Source organism: Ambystoma mexicanum, chromosome 4q (genome assembly GCF_040938575.1).
Source record: "Ambystoma mexicanum isolate Mex_15411 chromosome 4q, UKY_AmexF1_1, whole genome shotgun sequence".
In the NCBI taxonomy this organism is placed as follows: Eukaryota; Metazoa; Chordata; class Amphibia; order Caudata; family Ambystomatidae; genus Ambystoma; species Ambystoma mexicanum.
Genome location: NC_090928.1, coordinates 348,209,340 through 348,235,626, shown reverse-complemented (window position 1 = coordinate 348,235,626; position 26,287 = coordinate 348,209,340).

The following is a 26,287-nucleotide window of genomic DNA, read 5'->3' as shown; positions in this document are numbered from 1 at the left end:
CAAGCCCTGGAATTTATCTCTCTAGCTCTGAAATCTCTCCATTGACTCCCAGTGGATGCAAGGATTATATTCAAAGCCCTCTGCATTGTCCGCAAGGCTTTCTGGGGCCTGGGTATAAAATACCTTCGGCTATCCCTCTGCAAATACCTCCCTTTCCAGCTCTTCGCTCCTCTAACTCTAACTCCCTGAGGGTCAGTTGTTTTTTAAAGAAACGAGCTGGAGGTAGATCTCTGTGTTAGGCTGGGGTTTCCCTCTGGAACATCCTCCCTGCCACTCTAAAACTTGAGGAGAACCATCTCCGGTTCCGGAAGCACTTCAAGACCTTCCTACTTGCTTCTGCCTTCGCTCCCCCACCCCCCTGCTGATCTGTTCTCTCTTGGCACTGTGCACCTCTCCACCCTCTGTCCTCCGGGTCCAGGTACCTACTCACCATGCCACCCTACTGCACAGCCTCTGGGCCACACCTTGCACTGGGGTCTGTATCTGTACCCATACAGTCCCCCCTTTTTCTTCCTGCACTTATCAGACCTACCCTGTCTACTGCCTTAAACCCAGAACTTGCCACTTGCTGGCTGCACTACCACTGTGTGTTGCCTTTATTATTTATTTATTATTATTTATCTGTTTCTCCTTTGTCCGCACTTTCCACTTCTCCAGCCTTCCATGCTCTTTTCCTAGGCACCTCTCCCATGCACTTGGACGTTCTCAATGTCACTGGGCCTAGTAAGATCCTTGTTTTAGTCTCCCCTGTTCCTCTCCCTTGCCTTGTCCCTCTCTGAAACACTAGCACAATAGAAAGAAAACATCAATATCAATATCAAGGTAAAATGGAAAACACACACGTACATGTTTTAAATGAATGTCTGCTTACAATGTGATTCTCACAGCAGTTATGGCAGGGCTCATCTTCAGTTTGATAGTGCTTAGACAAAAATGGCACTTCATTTTGTTAACCAATATATTGTTCTACCAATCCTCGGTGAGAGATTTATAGTCTATATTCTCACGAGGACGTTCACATTGAACTCCTCAAGTCAAAGAAATAATATATTAGCTACATTGCCCAGTACTCCCAGAAAGTAATAAAAGACCACATGAGAACAGGAAGGGGCCTTCTAGTCAAGTACCGTACTGTATTGCATTACTGATCCCCAAAAAAGGCATAACACGTATTTGCCTTCATATGTTATACATACGGTATTACAATTATGCACACGTATATTAGATGTGAGTATTGTAATTATCTCAGTGATTTTATCTGGGTGAAAATAGATATCGCCCATCTAAAATCAGTGAGTATAATAACAATACTATACTGTTACAAGAGATAACACTTATTTGTAATTGCAGAAGCTTCCTTTTAAACATATTTTAAATTAAAGGGACTGACAACATGCCCACTTAGATGTACCAATGTCAAAGTGCGCAACATTATAGTCAATTTTAAAAAATAATAAGAAATCTGGTCTGATTTAGGGTTACTATTTGCCCTGAATAGTGCAATGAAGTTGAAACATGGAGCCTGTCATGTAATGTGTTTTCCTATGGTTTCTGCAAGCTAATATCAGGGGCAACAAGCTGGACGATTGCATGGAAAACATTTGCATTAACACTAGATTCAACATTAGATGCTGGCATTAATGCATGAATTTTCATAGGCAAAGTGGATGGACTACTCAAAAACGTTAATTGCGCCCCATACCTCAGATCTGTCTTGCTAAAACTTTCAAATCCAGAGTGCCAAAGACAGGTTTTAAAATCGGGTACTTGCTCAAAAGGTTGAGCAAACGTCTTCCTGCTCTTTAGTAACCTGTCTCTGAGCTCTGTTGCACGCAGATCTGCATGTTGTTTGTTTCTCAGTGGGAAATACAAACATATGCACTACTCATGGGTGTTCAGCCTCGTTTTCTGCACGGGTTGAGCTTCACTATCCAAGCTTTACCTGAAATAGAGTGGCTTTAACATATTAGGCAAGCAAAGCAAATGTTGGTCTCCTTTCCAGTGTGTGTTTCGCATTGCACACTATCAAGTGTATCAGAGGAATAGGAATAGCCTCTTCCCCCAAACATTGTGCAGCAGGGTAGGAATCACTGTTCTGCTGCAGACCAAGTCGAATCTGTCCTTGAACTTCACATTTTAATTAAAGACACCTAGGCTATTACTTTTGCTCTAGTCGAGTCCCACATTGCTAGTTTCAATGGCTCTGCCACACAGCGTGATGTAGAGGATTTCATTATCTCTGGTCCCTTTGATCCCGTCGTCCTGTGTTATTTTTCCTCAGCGCTGCATAAGTTGCCCTGTTCATGTTTGGCAGATGAAAGAATGGGGATTTACTGTGTCATGAGAACATGCGTCATGCTGAGAGGTGCTCCTGGTTTTATGTCAGTACCCCACTGATTGGATTTTTTTCTTTTGCATTGTCACATGTGTGTATTTGTTTTGTTGTTGAAACGCTCCCAACATATGTGTTTGATGTTTGTCACGTACCAATAGAGTGAAGATGTTGTTATCATGGTGCTTAAAAGGATACTCAGAGTAGCTTTGTACAGCATCGGGAATCAAACGTGATGTATGCCTTATGCACAGAAACATAACCGTGGTGTTCCATTTAGCTTCCACGAGTGCTTTGTGTACGTGCTGCGCCCAGCACCAGAAATTGCAAATGCAATATTCGAGACATGCATTCAGTGTCAGGTGACTTTTATTGCAGTCGGCACAGATGGCTTGATGTAAAGATCCAATGAATCTTGCTAGACACAGTTCTGTTTTCTTGTTTGTTATGTTTTTTTATTTATTTGTATGGCGCACCAAACCTGAGGCTAACTGGACGCAGGCAGTACATGTAGAGGCTAATTCATAGAATTGGCGCATGCGGCTGGCGCACAGTGTGCGTGCGCGAAATTCTGCGCCAGCCGCGTGCGCTAAAATCCATTTCCGCGCACAGCGTATTCATGGATTTTAATTTCCAAAACCAGCCGTGGCACAGAGGGGCGCAGCGACCCTGCAGCAGCGCCAGTTACGCCCCCAACCCCTCCCTGTGCGCCATGCATAGCGCACAAATCCCGTACATGATGGACAGGCCCCCAACCACAAAAACGCCTGTAAAACTCCCTGCGAACCCCTCCGAATACACGTACCCCGCTGCACGGGGAGTGTCACACGCGATTGGAGCAGGGTACGTGTATAACAGGGGTTTGCGGGAAGTTTCACATGTAAAATGCCCTCTGCGAGTGGGGTACGTGTATTCCTGGGGTGCGCGTGAAGTTTCACACGTGAAATGCCCTGTGCGAGTGGGGTACGTGTATTCCTGGGGTGCGCAGGAAGTTTCACACGTGATTGGAGAGGGGAATGTGTATAACAGGGGTTCGCGGGAAGTTTCACATGCGAAATGCCCTGTGCGAGTGGGGTACGTGTATTCCTGGGGTGCATGGGAAGTTTTGCACGCAATTGGAGAGGAGAACTTGTATAACAGGGGTTTGCGGGAAGTTTCACATGCGAAATGCCCTGTGCGAGTGGGGTACGTGTATAACAGGCGTTCGCGGGAAGTTTCACACGCCAAATGCCCTGTGCGAGTGGGGTATGTGTATTCCTGGGGTGCGTGGGAAGTTTCACGCGCAATAGGCCCTGTGCCAGTGGGGTACGTGTATTCCTGGGGTGCGCGTGAAGTTTCACACGTGATTAGAGAGGGGAACGTGTATAACAGTGGTTCGCGGGAAGTTTCACACGCAAAATGCCCTGTGCGAGTGGGGTACGTGTATAACAGGGGTTTGCGGGAAGTTTCACGCACGAAATGCCCTGTGTGAGTGGGGTACGTGTATTCCTGGGGTGCGCGGGAAGTTTCACACGCGATTGGAGAGGGGACCGTATATAACAGGGGTTCGCGGGAAGTTTCACATGCGAAATGCCCTGTGTGAGTGGGGTACGTGTATTCCTGGGGTGCGCGGGAAGTTTCACACGCGATAGGCCCTGTGCCAGTGGGGTACGTGTATAACAGGGGTTCGCGTGAAGTTTCACACGTGAAATGCCCTGTGTGAGTTGAGTACGTGTATTCCTGGGGTGCGCAGGAAGTTTCACACGCGATTGGAGAGGGGACCGTATATAACAGGGGTTTGCGGGAAGTTTCACACGCGGAATGCCCTGTGCGAGTGGGGTACGTATATTCCTGGGGTGCGCGGGAAGTTTCACATGCGATAGGCCCTGTGACAGTGGTGTACGTGTATAACAGGGGTTCGCGTGAAGTTTCACATGCGAAATGCCCTGTGCGCGTGGGGTACGTGTATTCCTGGGGTGCGCGGGAAGTTTCACACGCGATTGGAGAGGGGACCGTATATATTAGGGGTGCGCGGGAAGTTTCACACGCGATTTTGCTGTCAGAGCGGGGTACGTGATTTTCGGGGGTTCGCGGGAGTCCTGCACGTTAATTGGCAGTGTGGGTCCTCCCAGGTGTTCCCTCTACAACCTCCATGGCCCCTGCATGCAGCCCACACCACAGGGGACTACCCGGCACCCCTGGTCATGTCCCGCAGGCAGCCCATCCACCATGAGCATGCCCCCCAGCCAAGCCACATGTCACCTTGCACTAGTGATCACCAACTCAAGTTCCCCAGCACCCCAACCCCCCAGCAGTCAGGGGCACCTGCCAGCAGGCCCCCACTCATGTCCCCCATCACCCCCACCCCCCAGCAGTCAGGGGCACCTGCCAGAAGGCACCCACTCATGTCTCACACATGTCCCCCAGCACCCCAGCCCCCAGCAGTCAGGAGCACCTGCCAGCAGGCCCCCACTCATGTCCCCCAGCACCCCCACCCCCCAGCAGTCAGGGGCACCTGCCAGCAGGCCCCCACTCATGTCCCCCAGCACCCCCACCCCACAGCAGTCAGGGGCACCTGCCAGCAGGCTCCCACTCATGTCCCACACATGTCCCCCAGCACCCCCACCCCCAGCAGGCAGGGGCACCTGCCAGCAAGCCCCCACTCATGTCACCCAGCACCCCACCCCCCAGCAGTCAGGGGCACCTGCCAGCAGGCCCCCACTCATGTCCCCCAGCACCCCCATCCCCCAGCAGTCAGGGGCACCTGCCAGCAGGCCCCCACTCATGTCCCACACATGTCCCCCAGCACCCCCACCCCCCAGCAGTCAGGGGCACCTGCAAGCAGGCCCCCACTCATGTCCCACACATGTCCCCCAGGACCCCCACCCCCCAGCAGTCAGGGGCACCTGCCAGCAGGCCTAACTCATTTCCCCCAGCACCCCCACCCCCAGCAGTCAGGGGCACCTGCCAGCAGGCCCCCACACATGTCCCCCAGCAACCCCACCCCCCAGCAGTCAGCCAGCAGGCCCCCACTCATGTCCCCCAGCACTAACACCCCCCAGCAGTCAGAGGCACCTGCCAGCAGGCCCCCACTCATGTTCCCCAGCACCCCTACCCCCCAGGAGTCAGGGGCACCTGCCAGCAGGCCCCCTCTCATGTCCCCCAGCACCCCCACTCCCCAGCAGTCAGGGGCACCTGCCAGCAGGCCCCACTCATGTCCCCAAGCACCTCCACCCCTCAGTAGTCAGAGCCACCTGCCAGCATGCCCCCACTCATGTCCTCCATTACCCCCACCCCCAGCAGTCAGGGGCACCTGCCAGCAGGACCCCATTCATGTCCCCCAGCACCCCCATCCTCCAGCAGTCAGGGGCACCAGCCAGCAGGCCCCTACTCATGTCCCACACATGTCCCCCAGCACCCTCACCCCTCAGCAGTCAGGGGCACCTGCCAGCAGGCCCCCACTCATGTGCCCCAGCACCCATGTCATGACGATCCTCAATCATGGGCCTCATGGCCACCCACACCACACCCCATGCCACTCCAGCCCAACGACCCAAACAAGTATTGCATCCACCAACAGAGAAATGGCCATTACATGATACAACCCGAATGGCAAGTATGTACATGAACACATGTCCGTCACACACACACAATGGGTGCAAGTGAATGTGAAAACCCATATCATGACATGCATGAAACCAATGAGAGAATACCACACATCGAAGTATGAAACAAAAATGTATTGACCACAACATGAATGTAATGGAAAAAAAAATTCAATAATGGGAATAAGAAATAAAATGCAACATGTCCGGAAAAAATTAAAAAATATGAAATCAGAATCCAAAGAACTCCAAATGAAAATGTGTCCAAAGTTTCAGTCCAAGAAAGCAAATCCAAGGGAAAAAAAATATATACAATCCATTGCGCCATGGTGAAATTAAAATAAAAACGAGAAACATCCACTGTTCAACTATATACAAATCACCAATCCAGGGTCCGTGAGCCCAACAAATGAAATGAAACCTACAAAAAAGACCTACCTAATAATGAACTATATACAAAAATGTGGTGCATTGTCCAAGCGGCCCAAAATAAAAAAAAAAAACAGAAAGGAAATCTAACACTATCTAACTATTTACAATGGCAGCGGGCTAGTCCGACGGCTCACTTATTGATGTGCCGGGCAAGGGCATCATCGAACTCCCGCTCAATGTCCTGGAGCCGGTCCTCTTCCATGGCCCCGAGGGTTTGCAGGGACGATGACATGTTCAACTCCCTGCGAATTGCCTCGAGGCACTCGGCCCACGTAGGGGCTTCAGGTGAGGAGGGGGTCGCAAGAAGGTCCAGCACCGGTGACCCATCCCAGTAGGTCAACGTGGTCAAAGAGGCATGCGAGGCGACGTGCAGTCTCTCCACGAAAAGACTGCAGGTCACCTCGCATGCCCCATTAATGCAACGCTATCCCACTCAGGACAGGCTCAACACGGTCCCGGATAGCCACGTCCGCAGGGAGAGGAAGGCCATTTGTCGTGCGCTCATCCCCTCCCTGAAAACGTTGTCTGGACGTAGGCATCCCTGCTGGTGCCAGATGATGCAGTGACAGGATCAGGGACAGGATTACACACAGGCACCTCCGCGGTGGCCTGTGCTGCCTCCTGTACCAGCCCCTGCACTGCACCACTAGCACCAGTGGAATCCCCACCTCCAGACCCTGTGTGTGTCCCTTCCGCGGCCTCCTCCTCAACCAAACCCCCACCAACCTGGATGACTCTGCCATCTTCCTCCGTTGGACCCTGTGGGGTCTCAGCTGCCCCTTCTGCTGCCGAGGAGTCCACCTCCAACCTCTGCCTCTTGGACTTACCCTCGGCAGCTGCAGCCTGGGACGCGGCACCAGACTCCTCACTCCCCAAAGAGATGACAATCTGGGAGGGGAGCCGGGCCTTGCGTCTCCGGCTGGTGGTGCGATCCCTGCTGCTGTGCTCCACAGCACCCTCTCCGCCCTCTTCATCAGTTGACGCTGCAGACAGGGAGAGATAAAACACAGACATCAGGGCACTGTACAATGGACTGATACACACATGACAGTTGCACATGAGTGGCAGTGTCAAACTTCAGACATGGCATCACACGCCACGACACACATGTCATTTCAACTCACACACAAGGACATTTCCACAGCAATATTGTACCAGGCAGCAACATCCATACACATACAACAGCATGAACAGCCGAAGGTGAGCCTGACATCACATGAAACCAGGGAGTGCACTAGACACGCACACACGCCACCACACTTACATGCATGTCTACATCTCCTCCAAATGTCGCAGTGATGCGATCGCCATACATGTCACATCTGGCATTCAGCCTTCTACATATCAGTGTCACGTGCATCCATGTTGCATCACAGTTGCACACTTGTCAAATACACACACATGCACACAGTGCAGATACATGCAGCAGGAACCACCATCCATGTGTGACACCACAACCATGCCAACGTACATAAACAGAAATTCAAACATGTGTGCTACCACACCTGCATTTGCACAGCATGCTTACCAACACATACACCATTGATGTGTCTCACACCTAAGAGGACTCACATGTTGCAGCCTCATGCCCCTGTTCATACACATCCCTACATGGCCCTACGAAAACACATGTGCAACATGCAAACTACTGGCACACCACCACATGCACAGCATCCAATCAGTATGCATGTACACTTACCACTCGACTCCAGACGGGTCTGCCTCTCAAGAACCTGGACGTGGAGCGCTGGGCATATGTGTTCCAGGACCCTCATCTGGTGGTCGGACAGGTGGCCCCGGCGCCCCTTGGCATCCGCTGCCTTCAAGAGGCGCCGGGCCTTGTTGAGGATCCTGGACCGAAGTTCTCCCACCGCTTCTTGACATGGTGTAAGTCACTGACTGCCACCCCCTCTGCGTTGATGGCAGTCACGATGTCCATCCAGACCCTGGTCCGTCCTTCATTGTCGGCGCGCAAACTTCCAAAGAGGGCATCATACTGCCCCAGGACTTGCTCCACCAGGACACCAACTTCTCTGGCACTGAAGCTGGTGGTCCTCTGTCTCTCTGGCTGGGGGTTGCCAGTGGTGCCAGATGGTTTTGTGCCCGATATGGCAACCCCAGAGGCAGGAGTGGGTGGGCAACTGGGTCCTGGGGCTGGGCTGTGGAGCGATGGTATCCCAGTCGGAAGTCTTCGGTTCCAGCAGGGATGGTCACAGCAACTGCAACCCTGGCTGACGTGCAGGCAGCAAATAGCAGGGCACGTGGGCAGCAGGCAGTCAGGCAGCAGCAGATGGCAGGTGGGAGCGTGCTCGGGGCTCTGGGGGGTCAGTAATTCGGCCTTCTGGGCAGGAGTGTGGTCTTCCGTGTGTTGTTGCGTGGCCAGCTTGATACAGAGTGATTTGGCACGTGAAAATCTTGCATGTCAGCATGTAATTCGAGGAAAGGCCCTTCACGCGTAAGCGCGTCAGCACACGTACGCGGCTTCATTAGACCAAAGGCCCTTAGCGCGTAAGCGCTTCATGACGTGACTCGCGCAGGCGTTTCCTTCGTGACATGGGCATAGTGGTTCAGTGCGTGTGGAAAAACTGCACGTCCGCCTGTGGATGCGTGTAATCCGAGTAAAGAGCCTACGCGCGTAAGTGACGTGATGCGCACCGGTGTTTCCATCAACACGGGTGCATGTTCATCATACACATCCAAAAACTGCACGTCCAAGTGTCAGCTTGTGTAATTGGAGGAAAGGGCCTTAGCGCGTACACGTGTAAGTGACGCTGTACATGTGGGCCGCTTTAAAAGGTACGTGTAGGACCCTTTTCCCTTGTATGTGCTTTTTGTGGAGAGCGAGTGGGTGAATTCTGTACTTCTTGTCGATTCACACGCGATTACTTCACAGCGTTTCAAGTTCGTACTCTCTGTTACCTCTGACAGCGTTCATTATGTTTTTTGGGCCTATGTCCTTAAAAATGTGTTCACTTCATCTTTTGTCCTGTCTCCTCGGACAGCGTACAGTTCTTCTTTTGGCAGGGTTGTTGCCTACGCGCACACGCACGTTTTTTTCACATTCTTTTTCCAGGCAGATGGTGAGTCGCGCACGCATTTACCAACTGTGCTTGCCCCGTGTGTCGCGTACCCCTTCAGAGTTCATTGTAGGCTGCGTGTAACACACGTACGCTTGTTTTTGTGTTTCTGGGTGCCACACCATAGTGCGGGTTCATTTTTCCACGCACATGGTCTACGAGGGGTTGCGTGCGTGTTACTTTTTGTTTTTTGGGTGCCTGTGCCTTGCGTGACCCGTCATCTTCCCCCAGAGGTCACAGACAGCCTTGCTAGAGCACTAGGGTACGAATTCCATCTAGTACCCTACCCCTTTCACCCCCAATTGCCCAGGACAATTGTTTACTGCAACTCCCAAATGCACAACAACATCAGTGCCATGGTTGGGAGGCGACGTAGCGGTAAGGGAGGCAAAGGTGGCCAACCTCCAAAAGGTGGGTGTGGTGGGCGCAGTAGGGGACGTGGCCAGGATTTGCAGGGTGCCCCTAGACCCCCATGTGTAGAGGGACCCATGCCCCCCCCCTGGTTGAGGGAAACGTGGCTGACACCATCCCAGCTCAGCCCTTGTTGGACCAGCCCATTGTGGCACCTGAGCCGGCACAGGATGACTCCCAGGCTGACATCCAGGTCAGCAAGTCTAAGCCACGTGTGTCGGTGCAAGTTGGTGTCACCAGGCCACGTGGATCTGGGGCAGCAATGTCATCTGCTGCCCCAAGTAGGCAGGGTGGGGAGGCTGCAGGGGCAGCTGCAGCTCTATCCACCCCAGCTCTGAGTCTCCCAGCCGGGACAGTGTCGGTTCTGGTCTATCAAACTGACGTTACCCCTGCCAACATCACACTTCAGCCAATGCCTGCACCAAGACCTATGGTCTTTGTGCCTTCGCACACTCCCAGTACCCAGTCCACCTGCGCTTCTGCCCCTACTGACCAGAGCGGCGCAAGCCACTCAGGCTCAGCTCCGCCTTTGAAGAAGAGGAAGAAGGGTGCTCTGGCACTACAGGCTGAGACCCCAGACACGGCTACACAGTCTGGCACTTCAAGGAAGCCTAGCTTTAATGACAGCAAACTTGATGCACTTGTGAGCTATGTGTCGGCACATAGCCACGAAATGTTGGTGACTGCAGGGTGCAAGACCACACCTGGTCAAAGTAGGGCACACTGGCAGACCATCACGGACGGCATAAGTGCCCTTGGATTTGTGAGGCGCACAGCTGATGATTGCTACAAGCGGTGGAATGACCTGAAACGCAGAGCAAAGAACAAGCTGGCCTCAAATCATGCCGCTACTCTGGTGACTGGCAGTGGGTCCCCACAAGAGGACAACACACTCACTGAACATGAGTCTGTTGCTGGGACCTTCGTCACAGAGGAACAGATCCATGGTGTGGGAGAACTACCTGATTACAACGCATTGTCCGGTGAGTGCCCATGCGTGTGTGTGTAATCCATGTGTATGTTATTTGGGTGATGGTTTCTGATTGAGTGCCAGGTGAGGGTGTGTACTCCTGAGTGTTATGGGTCACCCATTCGCTTCCTCCCATACATTCACGTGCCTTGGATTTGGGTATGGCTGTATCCCTTCTGCCCATAGTTGCCAATTACGCTCACATTAGTGCACTTTACCTTGAACTGTCATCTTGCAACTACATTGTTCAGATTTTGTAAGTGTTCATTCAGGCTGATTGTTTCCACTCTGCCATTTTTACTACGTATTATTCTGCCCTATTGCAACAAATGTGATATGCTTCGGTCATTGTTTACAGCCCACACTGGGACACTACTTTTACCTAGTTATGTTAATGATTACACCATCCAGGCCGATGGAGTATTGGGCTGCAGACATTTTTTATTAGGGCCTGTTTGCATGTGGAAGATGACAGATGTTTCCTGTAATGTTAAAGTGACCAACCATTGATCAGCCTACAATAACTGTGTTATTGGACACTGGATGTGTTTCAGTGTGTGGCACATGCATTATTTGCAACACTATTCAGCATCAATCTTCGCATCATGTCGATGTGACATGGATGTGTGACAGTACTCATTCACTGACATATTGCTGTGGTTTTGTAATTTACCATGGCTATGCTACATGACATCTGTGTGGTGGCATGTGTCATGTATGTGTATTGGACATGCCAATCACAACCTGATGTGTGATGCCAGTGCTACCCAACATGCTGCAAATGTGTTGCATACCCATCTTGCTCTCCCTAGTTTCTGCCTTTTTGACTCCACTTCCAACTCTTTGACAGTGCATGCATGGCAGGGTTATAGTCATGTGGGACATGTGTAATTCATGTACTGGATCTCTGGCTTGTCACGGCCTATGTGTGTGCTATGGTGCTCATGCCTGTTTCCATTTGTTGTCTTTCATGTTTTTGCAGGTGATGATGCACTTGGTGCTGTTGAGGTTGAGGAGATGGTGCAGACCCAGGAGGAATCTCAGGCACGACCGGGCACCAGTGGGGGACTTGGTATGGTGGTGGGTGAAAACCCAATGTTACTGCAGACCATACTGTCCAGGGGTGCCTCTGGGTGCACCTCCCCAGACCTCTATTCAGGTGCTGAGTCGGATGATGAGACTTATGTGCAGTGCAGGTAAGTGTTTCAGGCAGGGATTCTGTTCTGTTCAACCCACCTGGAAAAGGGGTAGAACCCTCTATGGGGATGTAAGTGTTGGTAGGTCCGCCTTTGGCGGTTACGGATGCAGGGTCACACTCCACAGCATCTGATCCTGTTCCTGGGCCAGCAGATCAGAGGGGGAATGCAGTCCTGCAGCCTCAGGCAATGCCAGCACAGCAAGGTGCAGATCGCCTTGCCCCAAACAGGTGTGGTGCCCGTCGACGCGGTGGCCGTACCCCACCAGGCAATACTGTATGGGAAAACTCCATGTACGGTATGGCAACCCAACAGGCAGCATCAGTAGAAATGATGGCTCAGGCAATGGAGAGGGTGGCCACTTCCATTATCCCCCCTGCAAGGCAGATGGAGCAACAACAGCAGGCAACAGACTCCATTTGCCAATCACACAGGGAAGACATGTTGGCGTCCAACAGGGACAGATGGGCAGCACTGGAGACTCTGTGCGAATCCATATCAATAGAGTCCCAGTGCCACAGGGAAGCCCTGAGGGTAGAACTACATAACCTTAGGCAGACTCTGGTTGCACTTGAGGCTTCCAGTAATTTAAGGGCAGAATAGCAGCTGGAGCAGCTCACACGTTCGCTCTCAGCTGAGCTGCATGCAACACATGAGGAGATCCGGGCATCACGCGAGGCCATGCGTGCAGAAATGCAGGCAACCCGTGATGTGTTGCATGGGGATCTCTGCACTTTAATCCTCCAGAATCAGACCTTCCAGACCCGCATGCTTGCTGCCATGGAGGACCATACCAGGGCTTTACGTGGGCTGCCTCCCATAGTGCCACCGCCTCCTGATGCAGCAGCAGAGGATGAGCAGAGCGACAGCAGTTCTCCCACAATGGCATAGCCGTGCAGGCCATGAGCCCAAGGAGGTATTTTTTTTCACAACATCCATGCAGGTGGGTGTTGGTGTGCACCCTGTCCTCGAACCTCCTGGGTGGCCTCCCCCACCCCCCTTAGCCCCCACATGGGCATTTTAGATATTTTTTTTTTTACAGTGTGTTGCCTTGTGTGGCTCCCGTGGGCATCCACTGTATTCCGGCTGGGCACATGCAGGCTTGCCCTGAGTTTGGGTTAGATGCTTGGGTTTGTGAGACACACACCCCTCCTGCTTCCTGTTTCCATGGGCTTGCAAAGGGTGTGACCAAGTGACAGTGAATTACACAGTGACACTGGGCTCCCATGAGCTGTGTGGGTAGTCTGTAGTCAATACTGTGTAGACATTCCTAGTGGATATTGCTGTTGTATTGTACACTGCATGGTGTATTGATATGTGCTTGTGCATCCATGTCTTCCTTCTAATCTGCAGGTTCCTTTGTCATGTCTTCACAAGGCTGTCTACTTTGCAGATGCAGTTCATGTTGTATGCCGTACACTGAGATATTTGCGTGGCAGCAACACTCTACAGTTGTAAGGGGTCGATGTGCTGGTGTATTCAGGTTGTAAAACTACCACTACTTGAACTTAGTTCTGTCATGTTTTTGCCTTTTTCCATGGTGTGTTGCAGCATTGTGTTGGTGGTAAGTATTTGGTAATGTGTGCTGTTAGTTATACATTACTGGGAGCATATTGTGTGTGGGCAGTTTCCATTAGGGACAGTGCACTTTGTGACACTTGTGTCAGGTTTTGTGCATTGCTTTTTTTGCTTTCACATTGCATGACATGCCATGGTGTGTTTGGTGGTGGATCTGGGGAGGGGTTGGGTGACATGGCGCTGTTCTCATGTTGTATTTAGCAAGGGGGTAATGAATTTAGCAGCATAGATGTATGTCTTTTGATGACACAGCATTGGTGGTGTTTGGGTAGGTAGGGATGCACACAATGTAACACTTCCAGGTGACCAATCTCAGGCTGGTATGGTTATGACAGTTGAGTGTCCCTTATGTCATCATCATTGATTGTCAGCTGGTATGTGCCAGGCTGTGTGCACTCCACAGGGGTGTGATTTTATGTGAAGTAATTAGCCACCAGCTGCGTACGGGCTGCCTAACCACGTGCGCTTTCCCCTCCCATGCACAGCGGGCGTGCATGTGGTTGGGGATGTGGGGGCACCACCATGTCCATCGGCAGGCCCTGGCGTGTTGCAATGTTGTGCAGGACACATGCTGCCACTATGATCCTGCACACTACTGGGGGAGCATATAACAGCTGCCCACCAGAGCGGTCAAGGGAACGAAAGCGTGACTTGAGCACTCCGAATGTGTGCTCCACTATGCCCCGGGTTGAAATATGGGCTGTGTTGTATCTTACCTCGGGTGGCGTGGTGGGTTTCTGAATTGGCGTCATCATGTGGGTGCTCAGAGGGTAGGCACTGTCCCCTGGGGAGGTGGTGATGGGTATCATTAGTGGGGTTGTGACATTAATCAGTATCTGACATGCATGCATGTTCAGTGGCATTTATACTCACCAAGCAGCCATGTATCGCCATGCCGCCCAGCTTCTAGGTCCCGGTTTAGGGTTGACATTCTGTAAATGAAACTGTCGTGGGTGGATCCTGGATAGTTGGCATATACTGAGGTGATGATTCCCTTGGCATCACATACTACCTGCACATTGATGGAATGCCAGTGTTTGCGGTTTCTATAGATGTACACAGATGCCCTGGGGGGACATAGAGCCACATGGGTGCAATCAATGGCACCAAGCACTTTGGGGAATTGTGCCACCCCATAGAAATCCTGGACGGCAGCCTGCCTTTCTGCAGGTGTTCTGGGCAGGTATATGTGCCTGCGGACTGATGGGTGTGCAGTCATGAGGGCCAACACCTGGTGTAGGCAGTGTGACTGCGTGGCTTGTGACACCCCCGCCCCACTATAGCACTTGTTTGCTGAAATGATCCAGTGGCCAAGAAGTGCAGTACATTGAGGACCTTCTCCAGGGGGCTGAGTGCTTGGGAGCACAGGGTGGGTGATGTGAGGTCATCCTCCCACTCACTCACCAGGTCGAGTATTATGTGAGGTGGAAACCTGTACCTCCCATACACCTGGTCATCAGGCATCCCAAAAAGGCTGGTTCTGGGTGTAAAAATTCTGGGCCTGACTATCCTCCTCCTCCTCCTGCGGTATCCCACGACCACTGCTGCTAGGAATGGTATATTCATCTTGGCGTCTGAGCTTGTTTGTTGTTTGCGCGCACTTTTATGCTGTGCGGGTCCATGTACGCCTGCTTCCTGCTGGCGTACGTTTTTCCGGATTAGCGCATCTTTTTTGGCGCACGCATTAGCCCCGTTCGATCCCCTGAATACGTGTTGTAGAAGCGCGTGTGGGCGTTCCGCGCATTTGCCTTCTGTACTTCCCCTGTGACGCCCACATTTTCATGCGTTGTTCCCCATTCCGCGTGTTACGCCCCCTGTTCCGCCTACTTTTGTTGTGTGCGCTGCGCTATGTGTGCTTTCGCTGTGCGCTTAGCGCCCGCTGTTTGGAGACGTGTGCGCCAGCGTGCGCCACGCAGAATTTTAGTGCACATCCAGGGATTTACACGCGCACGGACTTCCATGAATCACTGTGCACGGGATTTGCTGCGATTTTTGCACTTGCACTGCTATTCGCACGCTTGCGCCGGAAATTTCAGCGCACATTCATTCCATAGACTTTAGGCTTAGTTACAGATGTTGCCAGACATAATATTTACAAGGTACAGTGTTAGAGATATTTACAGTTACAAAAGTTTGTAATAGGTAACAACAGTTAACAGTCACAGTATTTTCAAGGTACAATTTTGGAGATATTTACAATTACAGAGTTTGCAGGATAGGTAAGTAACAGGACAGAGTGGGGGGGGGAACAATGGTATAAGTACATAGGGTCATAGGCATACATGGAGGTATTGTTTGGTATTAGGTTCTAGGGTGAGCATTGTTCTGATCCATTTCTGAATGTTGCGTCTGAAGCTAGGGTATGTTTGATCAGCACGGAGTGAGGGCGGGAGTGAGTTCCACGTTTGGGCTGCTGTTTTCATTTCCCCCTACCATATTTTGATTTAGAATATTAGAAGCTGTAGAGCCCTTAAAATATGTTCCCTTATGTAATCAACCTACCTTCAGCCCAAACAAATTGGACCTTTGTCCATTTGCTGTGATTTACATAACTGATACTGTCACCCTTTTACATTGTATTGTATTGTAGTTGTCATTTATACAGCACCTGTTACCATCATTATAATCTCAATGAGCTGGTAGTGGGAACGGCCACGGGGACCGAAGTCCAGAGCGTTGGAGGTGATGGAGTAGGATTAGAATGTGTGTGTGCATTTGGCCAAAGAAGGCTTTGCAGGGCTGGCCAAGCTCTGGTAGAAAGCAACCCATGAGGTCAGGATGGGTGCTGAGAGGAGTCAGGAGATGGCATGAGTGCTAGCGACTCGATACATGATTCAATTAATGAACCCTTGCTCATGTTGGGCTCTTGACAAAATGAATTTGTCAATTTCTTCTAAATTTGGCCGTTATTAAAATGTGTTCTCCTACCTTGGAGCACTGCAATGCCTTCTCATAAAATTGAGGCAGGCCTTGCCTTCATTTGCATGGCTTACATGACTAAGTTACATGAAATGTAAACATCCCTGTTCAGCTGCAAGAGGAACATTAGGGGTAAGCCTGCACAAACTTTCTCAACAATGTCTCACAGACTAGAGCAAATATCCGAGTGAGATTCAGTAGGTTTGCCGGTTCTTGCAGGGCTTTCTTCCACCCTGAATCTGTCTGCATCTCCTATAAAAAACATTTTTGAGAACGTTTCAGAGAATCTCAGGCAAGTTCAAGCTTATTCTTGGCAAAGAAATATACACAAAACGCTTCATGAAGGTTTTACATTGTATTGTATTGTAGTTGTCATTTATACAGCACCTGTTACCATCATTATAGTCTCAATGAGCTGGTGGTGGGAACGACCACGAGGACCGAAGTCCAGAGCGTTGGAGGTGATGGAGTAGGATTAGAATGTGTGTGTGCATTTGGCCAAAGAAGGCTTAGCAGGGCTGGCCAAGCTCCGGTAGAAAGCAGCCCATGAGGTCAGGATGGGTGCTGAGAGGAGTCAGGAGATGGCATGAGTGCTAGCGACTCGATACATGATTCAATTAATGAACCCTTGCTCATGTTGGGCTCTTGACAAAATGAATTTGTGAATTTCTCCTAAATTTGGCCGTTATTAAAATGTGTTCTCCTACCTTGGAGCACTGCAATGCCTTCTCATAAAATGGAGGCAGGCCTTGCCTTCATTTGCATGGCTTACATGACTAAGTTACATGAAATGTAAACATCCCTGTTCAGCTGCAAGAGGAACATTAGGGGTAAGCCTGCACAAACTTACTCAACAATGTCTCACAGACTAGAGCAAATATCCGAGTGAGATTCAGTAGGTTTGCCAGTTCTTGCAGGGTTTTCTTCCACCCTGAATCTGTCTGCATCTCCTATAAAAACCATTTTGACAGCATTTCAGAGAATCTCAGGCAAGTTCAAGCTTATTCTTGGCAAAGAAATATACACAAAACGCTTCATGAAGTTAGAGAAAGGTTATGGAAATGGGAGTTGACGAATGAGGCTGGGTGAGGGAGTATTAAGGGGACATAGAAACCTTTGCGTCTGTGAATGTTAACCAAGTGGGAAAGCGCAAACAATTCAGCAATCAGATATCTCAGTAATTTAATGCACCTATTACACAGAACTGCCAGTCCCAGTTTTGAATCTGGATAAGAATAACCCAGTCTGATGTTGATAAAATTACCAAAATTGCAGTGGGGCATTGTAAGACTGTATGTCAGACCAGCAGAGTCAGTCACATGTCAAGCATGCCTGGGTCTGTTTTACAACAATGTTGCCACTGTGCTGAATCCTGTTGTCATTTGATCTTTGCACTGTGCGGAGTCCTGCTGCCATTTCAATGTTGCCACTGTGCTGAGTCCTGCTGCCATATGTGCCACTGTGCTGGCTTCTGCTGCACTCTGACGTTTGCCATTGTTTAAGCCCTACTGACCTTTACATTTTACGACTTTGCTGACTCCTGCTGCTATTTGATTTTTGCCTCTGTGCTGAGTCCTGCTGCCATATGAATTTTGCTGTTGTACTGGGTCTGCTGCGCTCTGAAGTTTGCTATTCTTTAAGCCCTACTGCACTTGAATTTTCCATCTCAGAAGGCTCTCCTCCTTCCTGATAAGCGCTGCTGTTTTCCACTTATCTTCATACTCCTTGATTCTATGTGGCCTAAACCCATTCCTCACCCCTCTCACCTTCTTCCATCCCCATACCATGTCCGCCGCTCCATACAGGAATTCTGTATCAATACAGGCCTCCTGGTTTTGAAATATTTGCAACCGGTGAAATAGATACAAGGGTTGGGCAAGGTATAAAGAGTTCCAGTAGTGCAGGCGGTTAAGAGTAAGGGAGGCAACCACCAGAGTGTGCAGATGACTTGCAAGGAAAAAGAGAACCTTTGGGAGTACCCTTAACTGGAAGAAGCCAGCCTTACATACAGCACCAACCTGCACTGCAGTGGATAGGGATGGCAAGAAAATAAAGTCCAAGCTTTTGACCTCAGATACTAGAGAGGGACAGGGGTCTAGCACAGAGGGATAGAAAGCTGGGGACCAGAAAGAAGAGGGGAGAGGAGAAGAAATGCCAGAGTGAGGCCCATGAGGAGGGGTTAACCACCAGGACCTCCGTCCTGTCTCCATTCAGTCTATCCAGCTACCCACCACCACCAGGCAACCCCTAAACCGAGACGCTGGGCAAAGTATAGATGGATGATGATTTGCATGTCATCGGCGTAGGAGTAGCAGCGGAAGCCGTGGGAGTGGATGAGCAGAACAAGAGGCTGGATGTAGATGTTAAACAAGGACGGAGGCAAGGCGGACCCCTGGGGAACCCCACAGGACATCAACATTGGAGAACATTAGAGAAGAAAAAGAAGAGAGGGCTAGTGTCTGGCTCCAGTCCATCAGAAAGATTGCAAACCATAAGAGGACGTGTCCCGAAAGGCCGGCCAGGGTGTGGCGACTAAGCAGCACAGCATGATCCACTGTGTCGAAGGCCGCAGACAGATCTAAGAGAATCAGCCCCCCTCCTCCACTCTGGTCTGCCAGATGAGTCAGGTTGTCCATTACTGAGACAAGTCCACTTTCTGTACCTTGACCAGGACAGAAATCAGACTGGAAGGGATCAAGAAATGTAGAGTGTTCCAGAAATGAGGTGACCAGATGGGAAATTAAAGATTCAAGTAATTTCATTAAAAAAGAAGAATGAGATAGGACAGAAATTAGCAGGTACAGTGTGGTCCAGTGGAGAAATTTTTGAGTCGGGTGGCAAGAGATTGACAGATCCATGGGGCAACTTGTGGCATGATATCCTGAAGGATTCTCATGAGAATAGCCTCTAAAGGTGATGCAGATTTAAGCCACTTGGTGGCTCTGAGGATATCCTCACCAGGGAAGAGAGGAAAGGTGGACAACAACTCAGTAGAAGGCACAGGAAAAGTCAGTTGGTTCTGAGAATCAAATTTCGAGTTGGTCAGGTGAATGTGGTCTCGTATATCACTAACTTTTTCCCCCAAAATGTCAGAGAGACTGCTGCAAAGGGATTGAGTGGGAGTTAGGCCAGCCTAAGTGCCTGTTTTGGTCAACAGTGAGTGAACCTTTGGCAAAGAAATCCTTGGGTGAATCAGGGCACTCTCTACTTTTTTGAGTGTTTAATTTGGCTTTAGCTAGGCAAACTGCCTGAGGGTAAGTCTTGGAGCTCTGTGCAAAGCTGGCCCTATCTGCCATTAGGTAAAGTCTCTGCCATTTACACTCTGCTTGGCGTTTATTTAGACAAAGTACTATCAAATGATCATTATACCAGGGTTCAGAGGGTCGATCAACTGCTCTAAATAGTTTTAGCGGGCCAAGGAATCAGTCACTGATGGAAAAATACCTGGGTTAAGCGGTAGAAGTCAACCTGATTAATAGTATTGCATTTATCCTCGATTATTTTTATTATAGCTACCTTAGCCACCCTATTCCAACTACGTTTTAAGGTGTATTTTAGTTCAGGAATAGTGCAGAAATTATCAAGAGGCACACAGAATGGGACTACCAAATGTTCAGACCAGAGAATCAGCAATGGACGGAAAACCACAGTAGATGGTTTCATGGAGAAGACTAGATCCAACGTGTTACCAAGTACATGGATGGGGACAGTGACCAGTTGCTCAAAGCCCATGTTATGCATTACATGCAATAGCTGAATAGCTATCAGTGTGCTAGGAAAATTAGTTTTGAGATTAAAGTCCCCAATAATCACGAAATTAGAAAACGGTGAATGCAGGTTAGCTATCAAATCAGGGAATTGAGTACAGAAGGAGGAGGCAGCTTTGGGAGGGTGGTACACAGTTAAAGCATGTAATGTCTAGGTCACTGAAATGGGAAACTGGACTAAAAGGGCTTCCATTTTAATATCAGGGATTGAGGGTAGTATTGTGGCTCTCAGAGCTGATCTATAGATCAACGCGATACCTCCGCCTGGGTGGGAAGACGCCTGATCGACACAGATGATATCATAGGCTGCAGGGAGCAACTGCACCAGAGCGGGACCTGATGAATTATTTAACCAGGTCTCTGTTATACCTAAAAAGTCTGGACTAAGCTCTGTAATTAAGTCATGGCAGAGGGCTGCATGAACAACTAGAGAGCATATGTTAACCAGGAGCCCTTTCAATGAATCCAGGGTACTAAATTTAGCAGGAGGGGGGTAGTGCTAAAAACAGGCACAGCCGTGCCTTGTGGGGCTAGAGACAGAAGATCCTCATGAGACCAATTCCTAATTGAGCTTGCAATGAGTGGGGTAGCCCATATACCTTCCTGCGGCCCGATGTGTTCCAGACGAGCAAAGACAGGCTTAACTTTGGCGTAGCTTCAGCGCAATGATTTAGCTCCTGCTGCACTCCACTGCTGTGCTTCCTTACCTGGGCCTCCTTAAATAGGCACATTGCCGAGGGTGAACAAGTGAGGGTGTAAGAAGTGAAGAAAGACTGTGGCAAAAGTGAACATGAGTCTTCTGACGAGGTAAACAACTGCACAGCTGAGCAAGCTGCAGTGTGCGATGAAGGCCAGACACCCTGTGCCCTAATGGGAGTTAAGAAGGATTTCTGAACTCTGTCCAGGAGGGGCAGAGGTTCAGAAGGCCAACCTAGTTTCTTGGAACAGGGTAACCTCTGGACAAACCAGACCAATCAGGGTAGCTATGGCAGGCGGTTAAGGGCCTCATCACGAGTCTGGCGGTAACCTTTAAATGCGGCAGTAGTGCTATAACCGCCGCATTTAAGGGTCCGCCAGATCATGGCTTTGGTGAATTTCCCCCCTGCTCTGAGCTGGGGGGAAATCTCTGGCAAAATTGCCAATTTTCGGCACGATTACTGCTGGCGGGAAATCCGCCAGCGGTAATAGCGCAAATTTTTCCCATTGGGCCCAATGGGGAATGAGGAATTCCCAAATGGGCCCAATGGGGAATGGGCAATAACCCTTCCACCAAACCCGTGATCCGGCGCTAATAGCGCTGGGGGTTTGCCGGTAGTGCTATTAGCACCGGCGCTGATAGCGCCGGCATTACCGCCCAACTCGTGATGAGGCCCTAAGTTTCAGGAGGGGTGAGGGCGACTGGAGGACCTCAATGAGCGCACAGAGCAAGGACACTTACAAATTACTTCAGACAGGTGTTATATTAAAAATATGGACACATTTATTACAAGGCCTTTGTAACATAGACTATAGCAAAGAATCACAGTAATACTAAGTAAACCAATACATCACACTCAATACAATATATATACAAGACCAGGGGGGTCTAAAAGGGATGACTGCACAAAATATGTTAACAACCTAGAGGGGAAGGAAACAAGCAGTGCAGTTAATCTTTAGGCCCAATTCAACATCAGTTATCCACCTAACTAAGAGGCAGTCCAAGCCCTAAGAAGAGGGAAGCCTTGTGCTCAATAGTACATGTATGCCAATGCACGCGGTTAGTTTCAATGGGCAAAACAAGGTCTCTTCAGGGGCCTCTAGCAGCTCTGGAAGGTGGATAAGGGGATGAAGAATACATTCCCACTATTCAATAAGGACCTCCACTTGAAGGCAGAGGCAGTTCGAGAGTTTGGGTTGAAGTCGCTACTTTGCAATAGCAGTGGACAGGAGAGGGGCCCCCAGGGGCCACTCGCACATAAACTTGGCTCTGGTGCTAGGGGCCACCGGTTGGGGTAAAGATTACTCACCGGTCCCTGAGGCAAAGAGACCCAAACTTCGGCATATTATTCCAATTCGATTGCAGGTTCAACGGCGGCAAAAAGGACGTCTCGGCACCTTTTAGTTCCTGAGTTCCAGCTAGGATTCCCAAATGGGACAGTGGTGATTTCTCTGCTCCGGGTGGACGAATCGCCCCAGTTTCACTGCAGCAGGCTTCAGGGGCAAGAGGGTCACAAATGCAGCAGACTTGCAAAGGACGTTGCTGCAGCAGGGCAACACGGTAACCACGTTTACTCCGGTCTGGGCATACTCGTCTCACTTCAAACCTGGGAATGCCAAGTGTACAAAATTCAGTGTGAGGGTTCCATGGACACAGTGCTAGCAGTATACCAAGTTTCGAGGGTCTCCTTGAAACGACGGCGGAGACAGAGCAAAGCCCAATGGGTCGAAGCTTCTTCGCAGACATTCTAGGACGACCAGATGCACAGGGGTCCCACGGGATGACAGGGGACTCAGGGTGCCAAACAGAGAGGACCCAATGGGAGATCTGCTCACAAACACACACTCTATACGTGGATGAATCACAGACCACGGTGGTCTCAGGCATTCAGGACACTCCAGACTCTCTGGCACCCAGGCTGTGTATTGGGACCAGACATCCCAGCCCACATCCTGGAGGCACACACACAAAGCATGCAGAAGCCTGCGAAAGCATTGGGATTTGCGGTAAAATGCATGACCAAATAAGGACTGGCCCAGGTCAACTCGACCTGGGGAAGGTGAAAGGGAAAGATGGCCAAAGAACAGGACAAAGAACCTCGTGGCATGGCCATTTTGGAGCCAGGGCACCTATTCGTGCAAAACGCGGTTAACGCAGTTAACATGGCAGGAAAGGGTTAAAAATAATGTGAAATGATAGCTGCCACCAGTCCTGTCCATGACACATCTGCACAGTTCATAAAAAGTCCAGCAAGAGTATCTAGGGCCTTTGGAAATGACTATATACCCAAGTGTGCTGTATAGTAAGATACATTGCACACTTGTTACATGTTGCACAAACGTTGCAACATGAGAAAAGGGCTAAGGGAAACACAGTCTCCCAGTACTGAGTGTCTTAAGGGTATGTCAGTTTCCCCATGAAAAGTGAGCGAAAGCCCAGAGGAGTGCAGCTGAAAGCTGTGCTTCTCTGGCAACGTCAGTCAATGGTGCCTTAACAGCAGCAAAACATTTGGGGGTTGACATATGGAGGGAAAATTGCATACAATTATGAAATCTTTCCTAACAATAGCATACAAGGAACTTAAATTGTAATTAAAATAAATCATTAAAAAAACAAGCCTGCAAGATCAGACTTAGACGTACAGTCAATTGCCACAACTCGGAATCACAGACCGGAGCCTAAAAAGAGAGCCTAAAAAGAAATACAAGGTGCAAGTTTAAAAGAAATTTCAAATGAAGTAGCCGCAAGGGGCATGTTTAAACACAATTAAATGAAGTAGACACAAGACAAGGAGTTGTAGGGCTCAGAAACTTACCTGAACGTAAAGTTGATCTGTTTTAAACCTTGCTTCGCTCTGAAGTGAGAAATTGTGTAAAACCCAGATGCCAACTGAAGTTTGATAGCTGCGCTCTGAAATGAGACATTGTGATTGCCTTTATGTTAAATCTTGCTGCACCCTCAAGTTAGAAACTGTGTTGAACCTGGCAGCCCACTGAAGTTTGATAATTGTTTTAGATGTTGCTGTGCTCTGACATTTGATGCTATGATTGCTGCTGCTTTAAAAATCTTGATGTGCTCTGAATTTGGACATTGTGTTTGCCACTGCTTAGATCTTGCTGCACTCAGAGGTCAGACAATGTGTTGAACCCATGTACCCTCTAAAGTTGATCTTTTGCTTCAAATCTCACTTCTTTCTGAAGGGAGAAATTGTGTTGAACCCAGTTGCCAACTGATGTTTGACAGCTGCACTCTGAAATTAGATATTGTTATTGCCATTGCTTTTAATCTTGCTGCACCCTGAAGTTGTAAATTGTGTTGAACCCAGGTGCCCTCTAAATGTGATATCCACTTTAAATCTGCCTGGGCCCTGAACATAGACACTGTTATTGCCACTGCGTTAAGTCTTGCTGCACTCGGAATGTAGACATTGTGATTGCTGCAGCTTTGAATCTTGCTGCAATCTGAAGTCAAATTTTGTGTTGTACCTTTCACCCCTGCACTTGCCACCTGCTGGCCGTACTTACTTATTGTTATTTATTCTATTATTCCATGCACTGCACTGCCCCTTCGCCCCCGCACTTTCCCCTTCCCCCTTCCCATGCACTTGCACGATCTGAATGACACCTGGCCTAGTTGGATCGCTGTCTGTCTTCCCTGTCTTCCCTCTGTTCCCCCTCCCTTGCCCTTGCATGTTATAAATGCCTTATCATAAAATCATGACCGAGGATGCCACTGAAATTTGACCTTGCTCTAAATCTTGCTTCACTCTGAAGCAAGAAATCGTGTCAAGTACAGGTGACTACTTTAGCTTGATAACCACACTAAAACGTTCTGGGCTTTGAAAATAGACACTTTTATCAATTTATCACTATTAGTGATAGTCACTGCCTGAAATCTTGCTATGCTCTGAATCAAGATATTATTATTGGCACCTCTTAAAATCTTGCTTCAATCTGCATTCAGACATTGTGTGGAACCCAGGTGCCCTCTAAAATTTGATATCTGCTTTAAATCTTGCTGCATCCTGAAGTTAGAAATTGTGTTCAACACTGAAGCTTGACATCTATTCTAAATCTGGCTGTGCTCTGAATTTTGACATTGTGATTGCAACTGCTTCAAATCTTGCTGCGCTCTGAATTTAGACACTGTGATTCCCACTGCTTTAAATATTGCTGCAATCTGAAGTTAGAGATTGTATGGTCGAAGGTGCCCTCTAAAATGTGATATCCACTTCAAGTCTTGCTGCGCTCTGAAGTTAGAAATCGTGTTAAACCTCTGTGCCCACTGAAGTTTGATACCTATTTTGAATATAGCTGTGCTTGATATTGTGTTGAATCCATGTGCCTACTGAAGTTAAGATATCTGCTCTAAATCTGGCTGTGCTCTGAAATTAGATATTGTTATAGCCACTGCCTAAATCGTGTGGCACTGTGAAGTTAGACATTGTGTCGAATCTAGGTATCCTCTGGGGATTTTCATTGTCCTGAAGCCTGCTACACATCTGTTAATATTCAGGAAGGAGCCAGCTTGCAGTAACAAAAGGAGGATCCTTTTATTCTGGATGCAGACACGAAACAATGTTCCCTTGAACTAAACTGAAGTGTCTTTGGTACATTGCAAGGGTCGGGTGTAAGGATGCCATCTGCTTCCATTTCTCGCCGGCTCAATATGCCTGGTGGAAGCCTTTGTCGCTCTGTCTCCACATGTCCCGGCACCTCTCTGTCTAGTAAAGAAAAAGAAGAACAACCCAAAGTCTAAGTACTTCTGTTTTATTATTGTATGACCCATAGGCTATCAGCGGACTTCTCGGATGCCGCTCTGTGAATGCGGTCACTCCATTCCCTTCCCGTAACCAGGCTGCCACAAGTCATCCTGATTTAGTTCCGAACTGCCTTGTCCTCTGGTGACCTCGGGGACGCAGATGGCTGCAGTGCCAACGTGTGAACATTTATGGGGCTGGAATGCGTTTCTCCTTCTGCACCCGTGAGTATGGGACATTGCTGCCAGGGTGATATTTTACAGTTCTTGTAATTCGTGACCGGATAAGGGGCCGGCTCTGACTGTGCTCTCTGGGTGTTGTGGTGTAGGGTTGGACTTCGGTGTTCAAGGAGGTATCTGATTGGGGGGAGGGATTTGAAATGCAAGAGAGAAGTATGGGTGCCGTAGTGCAGGGCTCTCTGGGCCTTGTAATGTAAGGTTGGACTCGTGTGGCAGTGCATTCTGGGGGTTGTAGTGCAGGGTTGTGCTTGGGCACTGACAGAGGCATCCTCACAGCATCCCATCCTCACAAAGTACAGTGGTGGCCATATGCAGTGACATGC